Consider the following 11695-nt stretch of genomic DNA (forward strand, 5'->3'; position numbering starts at 1 on the left):
CCAGCTCAAGGATCTCAAGGCGGAGCTCGCTCTCCTCCGCGTCGCGAAGGTCACCGGCGGTGCCCCAAACAAGCTCTCCAAGATGTAAGCTTTTTTTTAATCCAGTCTTTTTTTTCTCTCTGTGTTCTGTATTTTTGTGTTTTTTTTAATTTCATTTTTAAGCTTTTTTTTTACTCTGTGTTCTGTATTTTTGTATTTTTCTTATTGCAATTTTTTTTGTTTTTTGTTTTTTTGAATATTGGTTTTGCAGAAAGGTGGTTAGGCTTTCGATCGCGCAGGTGTTGACGGTGATTTCACAGAAGCAGAAGTCGGCGCTTAGAGAAGTTTACAAGAACAAGAAATACTTGCCTCTCGATCTCCGTCCCAAGAAGACCAGGGCCATCCGCAGAAGGCTTACCAAGCACCAGGTACTCTTTCTTTCGTTGCTTTTATATATTCACGCTTTCTTTCTTTGTTTTTATATTGGTTTTTTTATGGGGTTAGAGTCGTACGTTTGGTTTGATGGAATGGCCGAATGACAATTCCTAAAATCTTATTCCTATATTCCTATGTTTAATTGGGCAAAAAGACTTAGAAATGGCTATTCTTATGGAATTGTTATTCCAGGCATTCTTATGGAATTGTTATTCCATCAAATAGTTGAATCACAATTCCTAAAGTGAATCAGTTGAATGTTCATTCCATTCCAAAACAGATATTAATTAAATTTCTCTCTTAATCCCTCCCAATATTAAAAAATTTACTTTAAATACCCTTTTCACCATCCTAATATAAAAAAAATATTTCTTCTATTAACCTTAGTACAACTCACTCATTAAAATAAAATAAAACATTAAAATAAAATAAAACAAACATTCATCTTCTGCTGGCGCATAAGAGCACTACTTTTGCAAGTTTTTAACTTTCACTCATCACATTTATATATATTACTTGCTTGCTTTTTGTTTGATTATCATGTGAATTAATTAATATTTTTGCTTTATTCGTTGTTGTTCCTTTTTTTTCCCCGCCAAATTGCTGGTGTAAGGTTGGTTTTTTCTTTGATTATATATCACGTGTTTTTTTATTAATGTTTTTACTATGTTTTGTTGTTCTTGAATAAAATGAAAGGGGTATTTTAGTAAAAACCTATACTATTCCATTTTATTCTAATGTCTAACCAAACATAATAATTGTGATTCCAATACGCAACCAAACAATGGAATTTAAATAAATCACTATTCTATTCCCATTCGCATTCTATCGTATTCCTATTCCTACTTTCCTAATCCATTCCATCAAAACGTATCCTTAGAGTTGGGTAATTGAATGCCTTTGGATTTTGTTTTTTTTTTGGTGGATGGTATACCAATTGCCAATGTTCATCAGAAATGTTGTTTTTCTTTTCTGGGTTCTATTTAGCATATTGTGGAGGCCATTTTGTTTGCATAACAGAAGAAAACTGCATTTCTAACTTGAGTAATTAGGAACAAAAATGCATTTCTTACTTAGGTATTTAGGAAAAATTATCATTCCTTGTAAAAGGTAATGAAGTTGTTTCCAACGTTTCACGTTCTTCTATTGCTTCAAGGATCAGTTATTTCATCTTTAGCTTGTTTTCTTTGATTAGAATTACACTGTCAATAGCATCCCATGTCTGTTTGATTGTCGAATTTGTTTGACTTTTTAGTTCATAGTTTTTAGTTGTATCGTATGATGTCATATCAAGGACTATAACAAGGTTGGCAAAATCTCCCTCATTTCTGTTTTAGCTGTTTGAATTTGTGCATGTGTTTTGTATTGTCCATTTTCCATATCTTTTTTTTATTGTGTTGTTTTTTTGTGTGCAAATGTTACCGTGTTCGTGTTGAAGGCTCTATGTATTTTGCGTTCTAGCTTTGGTCTGGCAAGTTCCTAACTCTGTTACTTTATAACATCTTTTAACAGGAATCTTTGAAGACTGAACGTGAGAAGAAGAGAGAGTTGTATTTCCCCAAGAGGAAGTATGCCATTAAGGTGTAGGGTGGGTTCCATTTCATTAGGTCATTATGGTTTCTATTGTTTTGCAGACCTATTTGGTTGAGGCAAGTTTTGACGTTTTTTTTTTTCATCACTCTTTGATAGTTATGTTACTGGACCTGATGTTGTGTCGTTCAATTTCATTTCTGTAAACTTGGGAAGACATGTCTCAACTAAACCAAGTTATATTATTTTCAAGAACGATAGCTTAAGATTGATGTTCATGTTTGATTAATGCTCCCCTTGTTTCTCGCTATCGCTAGTTAGCTTGTTTAGTTCTAACACTTGATTTTGGTTTTTCAATCCTTTTGATGGGAGCAACTGCAAGACATGTTTGAAGCATAATTAGGATTCTATTTGGCTTGAGCCCTTTGTTCTTTCTTAAGTATAATGCATTACAGTAATCAACAATGCACTCTTTGGCTGAATATTACCATCATGGTAATCAACAAATCGTGATCTCTTGGCAAAAAGCTTCCATCACTCTGTTTGGCCGTTCAAGTAACATTCATCCCCTCATGTTAGTGAGCTAAAATGCAGGATTCTACTTCCAGTCCAAAAAGAATCAAATGAGTACTTCGCCTCTAAGAATTAACAATGAAATTGCGTGAGTTTGGATTTTTATTCATTATTCTTGCTAGCAGTTATTGACTAAAGAGGTTTATTAATTAAGAGTAAAGATAGAAATTTTAACTCGTGCACTTTTAAAGATATTTGTCTTATTTCTTCATATATATATATATATATATATATATATTAAGAAAGAAACGATATGGCTAGACTGGGCTGGTGTTCGGGTTAAATGTGCGGGTCACAAGCCGGCACGTATAACCTATTCTTAATAAGGAAAGAAGACAAATATATTTTAGTCAAATAACTATATTAGTCAAAATAGTGTTAATTAAGAACAAATGGTATAAATTTCAATAATATTTTCGTTCTAAATTGACACCTTTGGTATAAAATTTATACCCACTTTGGTAATGCTGCTTCCAGCTTAAAATTTGTGAAGATGGAGAGCGGACAGCAACGATGGAGATCTTTATGACCTTTAAAGCCCCTTATAATTGTGAAGTTTAGAGATTTTCAGATGCGAAAGTGTTACGAGATGGAAGATTTGTGGCAAACTTGGACAATTTGAAATTTTAATACTACTTTTTTAAATCTCAAGTGAAAATTACTTGAATCCTTAGTACAGTTTAGGTAAGCATTGGCGCATGAATCATATTATCATGCCAAAATGGGCTAGACGGCCCGAATGAAAATTTTAGGCCGGGCCGGGCTCACCCTAAAGGGGGAAGTCGGCCCAATTCGGCCCTAAAGCCTAAGGGGATTGGAGTCGGGATTGGCCTGAAATTTTACAAGGTATTTTTTTTTTTTTTTAAATTTCAAATAAAAAAAGTGCTAGGACTGGCCCAACCCGATTCAAATAAGCTTTGGGTTTAGAACCTTGGCTTAATCCAGTCCGGAAGTCTGGCTCTGAGCCCCAACAGTGACGGGTCTCGGACCAGTCCATTCGACCAGGCCTAAACTTACAGCTCTACATAGAGCTGTTCATAATAAACTAGAACCAATAAGAACCACCCGCTTGCTTGAGAAACCGAACCGATTTCAACTAATCTGATTGCAAATAAAAAATTCAGTTAAAAAACTAAACCGAACCGTTTATGTACACGAACAGTTTCGGTTATAGGGATTTGAGGTTTCAATTATAGGGATTTGAGGTTCGGTTCGGTAGGGAACTCCTTAGGTTCGGCTTGACCCCAAAGGAACTCCTTAGTGCGCTTAACCACTACACCGGCCGCTTTTGTTGTGTTATTAATGACACACGGTTATATTTATTGACTTTTAAGCGTTTTAAAACTTGGCAACACTAAAAATTCGGAGTCCCACATAAAAAATGCATGACAATTTCCCCCACCTCACATTTATAAAAGGCTATCAGTCCTAAACCAAACTCCCCACATCAAAAATGGGCTTATTGTTTGGGCTTGAAGTAATTTTTTTTTTTGTGAATTTTTAAATAAAAAAATTTAAAAATAACAGTTTAAAATTTTTATTTTAAATGTCGGTTTAATTTCAAGCTTATTGTATGAATACCTTTGATGGTGTGATTTACCGGTTTAGGTGATGTTTTGTTTATGATTCAGAATTATGATTCATAATTTTAATTTTTAAAATTTAATTTTTTTATAAGAGAAAAACACTGTAATAAACTAAGAATTATGATTCAGAATCATGTCAGAACTCTCAATACAAACAGAGGATTAGTTTATATTATTCTTTCCGCACGGATTGCTTATGCAGAACCTGGATTGCCCCTTAAATTATTATAATATTATTCTTTTGACTTCAACTTGTGTTATACGCGAAGAAAAGTTTATTTCTAATGGATTACTAGACGTTGTAGAGGGTATTTCAACACAAAAATTGCGGTGGATGCACTCCCATTTTAATTAAATGTCCATAATTTTGAAAATTAGGAAAAACTAATTTTATAAAAAAAATAACAAAAGCCTTAATTTTGATAAATCGTTGATTGAATTTTAAGCACGTAAATTATTAATTCTTGATTTTTTAAAAAGGGATATTTTTTAATTTAAGAAAACTAAAATATTTACTAAAAGTATACATCTTTTGTCCTACACTCTGTCACCAATCACATTTGAGAGCAAGTATTTACAGTAGAGCATGCCATTTTTCTACAATAGTTTAAAAACTGTAATTTTATAGTCAGATTAATTTTTTAACTATTAGATATACAATATGAACAATTTTGTGTGACATGTTATAAATTTTTAATACAAACATACATAAATCTGACCGTTAAAAAACTAATCTAACGGTTAAAACTAGATATTTCTACTGGTAAAATAAAATAGCACACTTCACCGTAAAAGTTCTCCATTTCAAAAGAGGTGAAAGCTTCAAATATCTGTTGTAGGTAGAGATGACAATGGGGCGGGGTGGGGACGGGTATGCTTCCCCACCCCCATACTTTAATCTCTTTTTGCCCCCCATGCCCGCTTAAATTAAGGCAGGGTCGGGGTTGAGAATTCCCCACCGGAAGAGAAATCCACATTCTCTACCCATTTACCCAATAAGAAATAGGAGTTTAAAAAAAGTTATAACATTATTGTACTCAAAGTAAATTTCATTAAACTTATTACAAAATATAGTAATATAGCCGCTAATATCTTATAAATATATATCTCATTAAGGATTCTCAATCTTCTATAATTACTAATAATTATATATCTCATTTAGGATTCTTTTATAAAATATAGCACACACATTTATAAAATATGTATTAAATAAAAATACATATAATCGGGCGGGGCCAGGGATGGGGGAGCTTCCCTCACCCCACCCCGCTCCTGATTCGGGAGTTAATTTTAATCTTATACCCGCCCCTTCCTCATATAGCATCCGCCATACCCACACTATTAGGAGCGGATAAGATTGACATCCCTAATTACAGGCATGTGATGCTTATTAGTGGTGATATTGTATTACCAATACACAAAATAAGTTCATTAGACTAAGACGCAACTTTTGGCTGATTAAATAATGAATGAAACACGATCAAGACTAATTACTCCAATTTCTTTTATCCTATCTGCACAATCCAACACCTCAATTACCTCAAATAAAATGGCTGCATTGCAAACTGGTGTAGAATAATTAAAAATTATATATAGTCATAACCAACAACTGAAGATCATATGCAACGTGATCCCTATTTCAATCCCTACGGTCACAAAATAAGCTTTTTATACTGTTATGTACTAGTTCCTTGGACTAATTAAGGACTAAATCATTTGAAAGATCCTAGAAAATAATACGTTATTTGTCAGAATTTTCGTCGCTACTAATTCATTTGAAAGATTCCTAGAAACTAATGTATGCAGTTTGTCATAAATGATGTAGTAGTATCAATAATAATAATAATAATAGTCAATAATATAATAATAAAATTCCACTAACAAGAAAACGGAGATCATCTTTGATTGGCTGACTATAAATTCCATGGAATTTCGATAAAGAAATTATGTCTCCTTGGAACGCATCTAATGACTGACTAATGCTATAATCTTTGAGTTGTGGTACCTAACTTCCTCATACTTTTATTACTACTATTATTATTAATTATTACTATTGTTGTAGTTATTATTATTTCCCTTTTTATGATAATATTGACATTTCAATTAGCTGAAAATGGTTTCTCTGAAGTTGGAATTTACTCTCTGTTCACCAAAACCCATAATCTTCCGACTCTTTTTAAGGCTTGACAAACTTAGAAATTATGTGTTTATTCAATTAATTTTTCATTTTAGTACTATTGGTAGTAAAAGTAGAGGACAACTAGAAGGATATACTAGTCTCGTCTTGTAATATGGTTGGTTTATGAGAAGTCATCATGAGTTACACTAAACTTTCATTTGGTCATTGGATCCAAAAATTACTAGATAGATTTGACCTTTCCACTTAAACATGCTCGCTAAGAAGTTCCTAAAAACATGTGGAAAACTAAGCGCGTATACAAATTAAATGAATAATTTGACCTTACAATTCTTGAACCATTTTTATTTTGTTCAGGCACGTTGCTGAATTTGGCAACCAATTATGGAAAACAAGTTCTAGTGCTCTCTAGTAGTGGTCAATGTGAGGGAGCAATTTTTTCTATTTTGTGACATCATCTCTCTAGCAAGGTGATGATTCATTACAATTTTTTCCTCCTTGTATTTATGGTTTAATTTTCGTTCTAAACAGGCCAATGGCACTCGACAGAACTTTTTTTTTTTATCTTTTTCTACCTAAAGATATTAGAGTTTTCTTGGCACTAAAAAAATAAACTATTGAAAGATATTATTTTCAGCCATTAGACATGTATCATAAATTATTTGTTATGCATACATTTTTAATTTAATATAAGTTAAACACTGGTCCTATTGCAGGACCTACTAGAGAAAGATCTTAAGATATTTCCAAGATAGAGCACTGCTAATGTTCATCATAAGATCATTTGTAACATGTTTGTAATTTTCTTAATGTTCATAATAAGATCATTTGTAACATGTTTGTAATTTATTTTCTTAAACACATTTTTTTTTTTACTTGAAGCAAAGGAATTTGAATTATAACTCTTAAAGTCAGAGGTGGCTATGGAACTATCATTAGACTAATCCCCCAATTGCTGGCTCTTTATTAAAATGTAGTAATACATACAATTATAGTATCAGAAACCAAAAAACATATGGTATCCCCATAGAAATTTTGATCAGTATATATATATATATATATATATACACTTCTAATTCAAATATGATCTTTATTGGCTATCAAAAAATTAATACAATATGCATGCAACCCATCTAATCTTTCCCAGATGTTAAGCTCATTCAACACCAACCTTCACCTTTTCTTTTATTATTTATGACTTTGCTAATGCAACCCGTCTATCACTTCAAATTATGGCCGAATTATATGTGATAGATAAGGATGAAAAGTGCTCGAAGATACCGTTCGTGTTGAGTACCACAAACATAATAATAATAATTTTAAGAAAAACTTTTTACTAGTGATCACTACTACAAGTGCTTTTTAACATTGCTCAATAGATATAGAAAAAATGTAGTTCATGAATTGGGTAGGTGTACATACGATCACTCAAAGATTACAAGACATTAGTGGAAGTCATCAACATGATATGTACGTTGCAACTAATTGATAGTCAGTCGATGAAAGTAGGTGAAGTCTACGTTTTCTTCTTGTTGGAATCGTGATCATGTATTTGTCTTTTTTTTTTCTTTTTTTTTTTTTTTTTTTTTTTTTTTGGATTTTTTTTTTTTTTTTTTTTTTTTTTTTTTTTTTTTTTTGGGGGGGGGGCTATCTTGTTATTTGTAACAAGATTTCGTTTCTGGAAATGTCTTATTTAGTTATTTATTTATGTGGTCTAGCATGCTCCTTTTGTCAAGCTTGACAAACTTGGAAATTCAGTATAACTATGTGATCTGTATGTGACTAATGCATTCGGCTTTCTGTGATTGATTTATTCTTTTTTTTTTTTTTAAGGAAAAAAAAAAAAATGAATGCACTTCGCGAGGTCAGTTGTTAACCGGTGGCACTGTTATAAATATCAGTTATATTGATGATATTAATATGGCAAGTTACTCTATTAAATGTGTTATTATTTTTGTAAATTAACCCAATTGTTAATAAATGAAAGTCTTAGATCCTATCCGAGCCCGTGCTCGGCCAAAAGATGGAAACTCAAGCGTCATTAAGGAGTGTAGCAGTCGTTGATTAAAGACATTCAATGAACAAGGATTCGAGTAAATTAATTATATGATTGGTTATAACACCCTAAATACGAAGGGTTTCATTGTAATAGATGAATAAAAATTTATAATGAATGAAGTAAACTCGATTCAATCCTAATGCATTCTAAAATACCTTCAAATTAAGAGGAAGGATTAGGGACACAATTTCAAATACAAAGCCTCGAGGCAATTATACTGGACTCTGGTTTTTACTCGTTTATTGTATTTAAGGTTTTCTTTTTGTTGTCCTTTTAAGTTTGGCTTAACATTCTTGATTGTTTTGCTTGTTTGATCTTAATTTCCAGTTCAAGGATGCTAAATTAGGGTTGGATGAAATTTTGCTCAAAGACGAGTATCATTTTTAAGTCTAGTTATTTATCTGCACTATTTTTTTATAAATAAATTAGGCTCAAATCTTTCCATTGAATTAGATGTTTGAATGCCAACTCTTTAAAAATGATATTCTTCTAATTCACTTTTAGTAAATAATGGGGCATTGTAGACCAACGAGACCCCCACTAAAGCCTGAAAAGTCAAGCATTATATATTGGACAGGTGCTTTGAGTACAATAGTACTGTGAGTTCTTGAATTATGAGTATTTTAAAACTTTGATTCATGAACGTTTTTTTTTTAGCAAATTATTCCGTGAATATTATTAATTTTTTCACAGTTTGATCCCTGACACTTAAATTGATCAAGAGTTTAGAAAATTTAACAGAAATAATCATATCTATATCGTACAATAACAAAAAATTGTACATAAATACTTGCATTAATTGCAAAATGCTTTAATTTTCAAAGACTTTGAACAACAATGAAGATAACGCTTTTCACTTGATGTAAATGTTTTTGTAAAATTTTAAGTTATCATACATGAGCATCTAATTACCTTTGTCAATGAAAAAGTGTTGTTTGATTGGGTGGTTGCCTAACCTTTTTTTAATTTAAAAAAGTTGAGATAATTAGTTTTAGGATTTGAACTCAACCTTATAATGAAGACGTCAAATATAATTTACCGTTAGATTGTTAGATTGTGCTTGCGATCATTGAATGGTTTCTTAATTTGATCATGCCATGAAATTTTTTATGGAAATCTATGAAAATTGAAATCAGAAGAAAAAATGCATTTTAATAGGAACTAGCTACTAAGTTGTGGGGAACTATGATTTGAATCATGGTTCATAGTTCGTTACAGTATTTTCTCTCACAAAAAGTACACGTAAATCGAAAATGATTCTAATTCATGAACCAAACAGTACAAATCAAATCAACCAATAGAGATTGAGATGGGTTGACTCATACGAATTAGGAAACCAAAACATTGTAGTCATAATTAGCAGATTAATATCAACTATCCATGTTAATTAAATATGACCATTGATTTGTAATGATAATTAGTGGATGATTATTGACTCGTACTATGTTAATCATATGTGATCACAACGAACCGTGCGCAAAAAAGTAATCTAACTTGCGATATTTAGCAGATTACTATGGACTCACGCATGTTAATTATATGTTAATTGTAAATGATTAGTAGAGGATGATTAGGGAGAGGGAAAAAAAAAAGCTATGCAAAATTTTCAAAAAGCGTAAAGTATACAAAAGACATAGCAAACACTACTCGCGTTAGAAGCCGCAATTTCTTACTTGACCAATACTTCTGAAATTAATCATTTTGAACGACAACAGTGCACAGACTTTCAGTCATGCACACATACAAAAATATATACGACCGCGCTTTGGCCGCATGGAAAAAGAGCAAATATATATGTGTATATATATATATATATATATATATATATATATGATACATTCCAATTAGTAGGTCAATTGTGTTAAAATACGCCCCAACACAACTTTACAAGAATTCTTTCTTTCAAAAAAAAAAAAAAATTACTTGCTAGTTCTTTTATTTTTCTTTTTTCCTTTTCTTTTGATGGTTTCATGCCTACGTTAAAAGAAATTGGCAACTAGCATTCATAAAGAAATTCGGTTGTTGGCAAAATAATAACTGAAATTTTAGGGCTTATTCTTTTAAAGTGTGACTTGAGTGTAGTTTTTGAGTTGAATTTGAGTTATAACTTGAGTTGAAGTTGTAACTTGAATAAAGTTGAGTAAAATTGAATAAAATTGAAACTTAAAAGAATGTGAACTTAAATAAAACTGTAACTTGAGTTTAAATTTTTTCTGAGTTTTATTGTAAAAGAACAATCCCTTAATTTTTTATTTCCTTTCTAGAATGGTTTTCAAGACTCTTTAAATGACGGCCTTAATTCATTTTGCTGGAAAAATTAATGGCCTGTTTGACTTTCATGAAAATGCCAACTTTTTTATTTATTTAAAAAATCTGTTAATGCCGAGCAAAACATAAAAAATGTCAACAAAATAGAGGGAAAAAAAAGGACAGAGAGAGAAAGAGAGGAGAGGGATGGACCAAGTCAGTCAATTGGGAAAACAATTACCAACCAAGTCAGCCACTAGTATTCTATTCAAAAAAAAGGGAAAAAAAAAAAAAAAAAGCCAGCCACTAATTCGATTGGTTTGAAGACTTGGAAAAAGGGGGTTGATAAAAAGATAGGCCGATTATTTGTGAGACTGAGAGCTCTTATATAGTTAGAGAATCGGTCAAAAGTCTAACCAACTAAAAATAAAGTATTTTTTCCAGGTTGCTTCCAAACTAATGGCACGGAAATACAGTCTATAATACAGTAATTAATGAATGATTATGTCGTAACAAATGTTTTCAAACATATATATGGGACATCAACTATGACATTGCCGTTACAATAATGCAGCTAATTAATATTAATTTCGCTTGAAATTTGAATAATTATGTTGTTGGATTGACCTTCCAAACAAAAAGGATTAAAAAAAAAAAGAGAGAGAGAAGAGATTATACTTGGTGACCATTTACCATTGCTACGTAGGGTCGTGTGACATATACTTTTTTTTTTTTTTTTTTTAAATCGTGTGAAATATACTAGATACCCGTATACCAGCCATTAGGATAAAAGGAATATTTTATGTTCAGATTGAAACAAGAACTTTAGGACAACCCAACCAATAGAATTTGAATTCCTCCCAAAATTCAAAACCCATTCTGGATTGAACAGCTATTTTTTATTGGGATGTCTTTCATCTAATTTGAAATTTTCTCCACAAAAAAAAAAAAAAATGGAGATTCTAACTTGGAAAAACAGAAATCTTGACAAATACTCCTTAAAAGTGCATGTATCTTGATTTTTACCCCAGGCTCTTCATTAATATCAAATAACTATATTAATAAAATGGTATTAATCAAGAATAAAAGGTACAAATATAGACCAATGCACTTTTTTAAGGGTAAGTTCAATAATTTTATTTTATTTTA

The 11695-nt window shown here is 31.4% G+C and overlaps 1 pseudogene; it reads left to right on the top strand.

Annotated features, from left to right (window-relative positions):
• The window catches only part of LOC112091635, a 2527-nt pseudogene extending 163 nt beyond the window's left edge, over positions 1-2364 (top strand).
• The last annotated feature ends 9331 nt before the right edge of the window (positions 2365-11695 follow it).

The sequence above is a fragment of the Morus notabilis genome, unplaced genomic scaffold (genome assembly GCF_000414095.1).
Source record: "Morus notabilis unplaced genomic scaffold, ASM41409v2 Scaffold139, whole genome shotgun sequence".
In the NCBI taxonomy this organism is placed as follows: domain Eukaryota; kingdom Viridiplantae; phylum Streptophyta; class Magnoliopsida; order Rosales; family Moraceae; genus Morus; species Morus notabilis.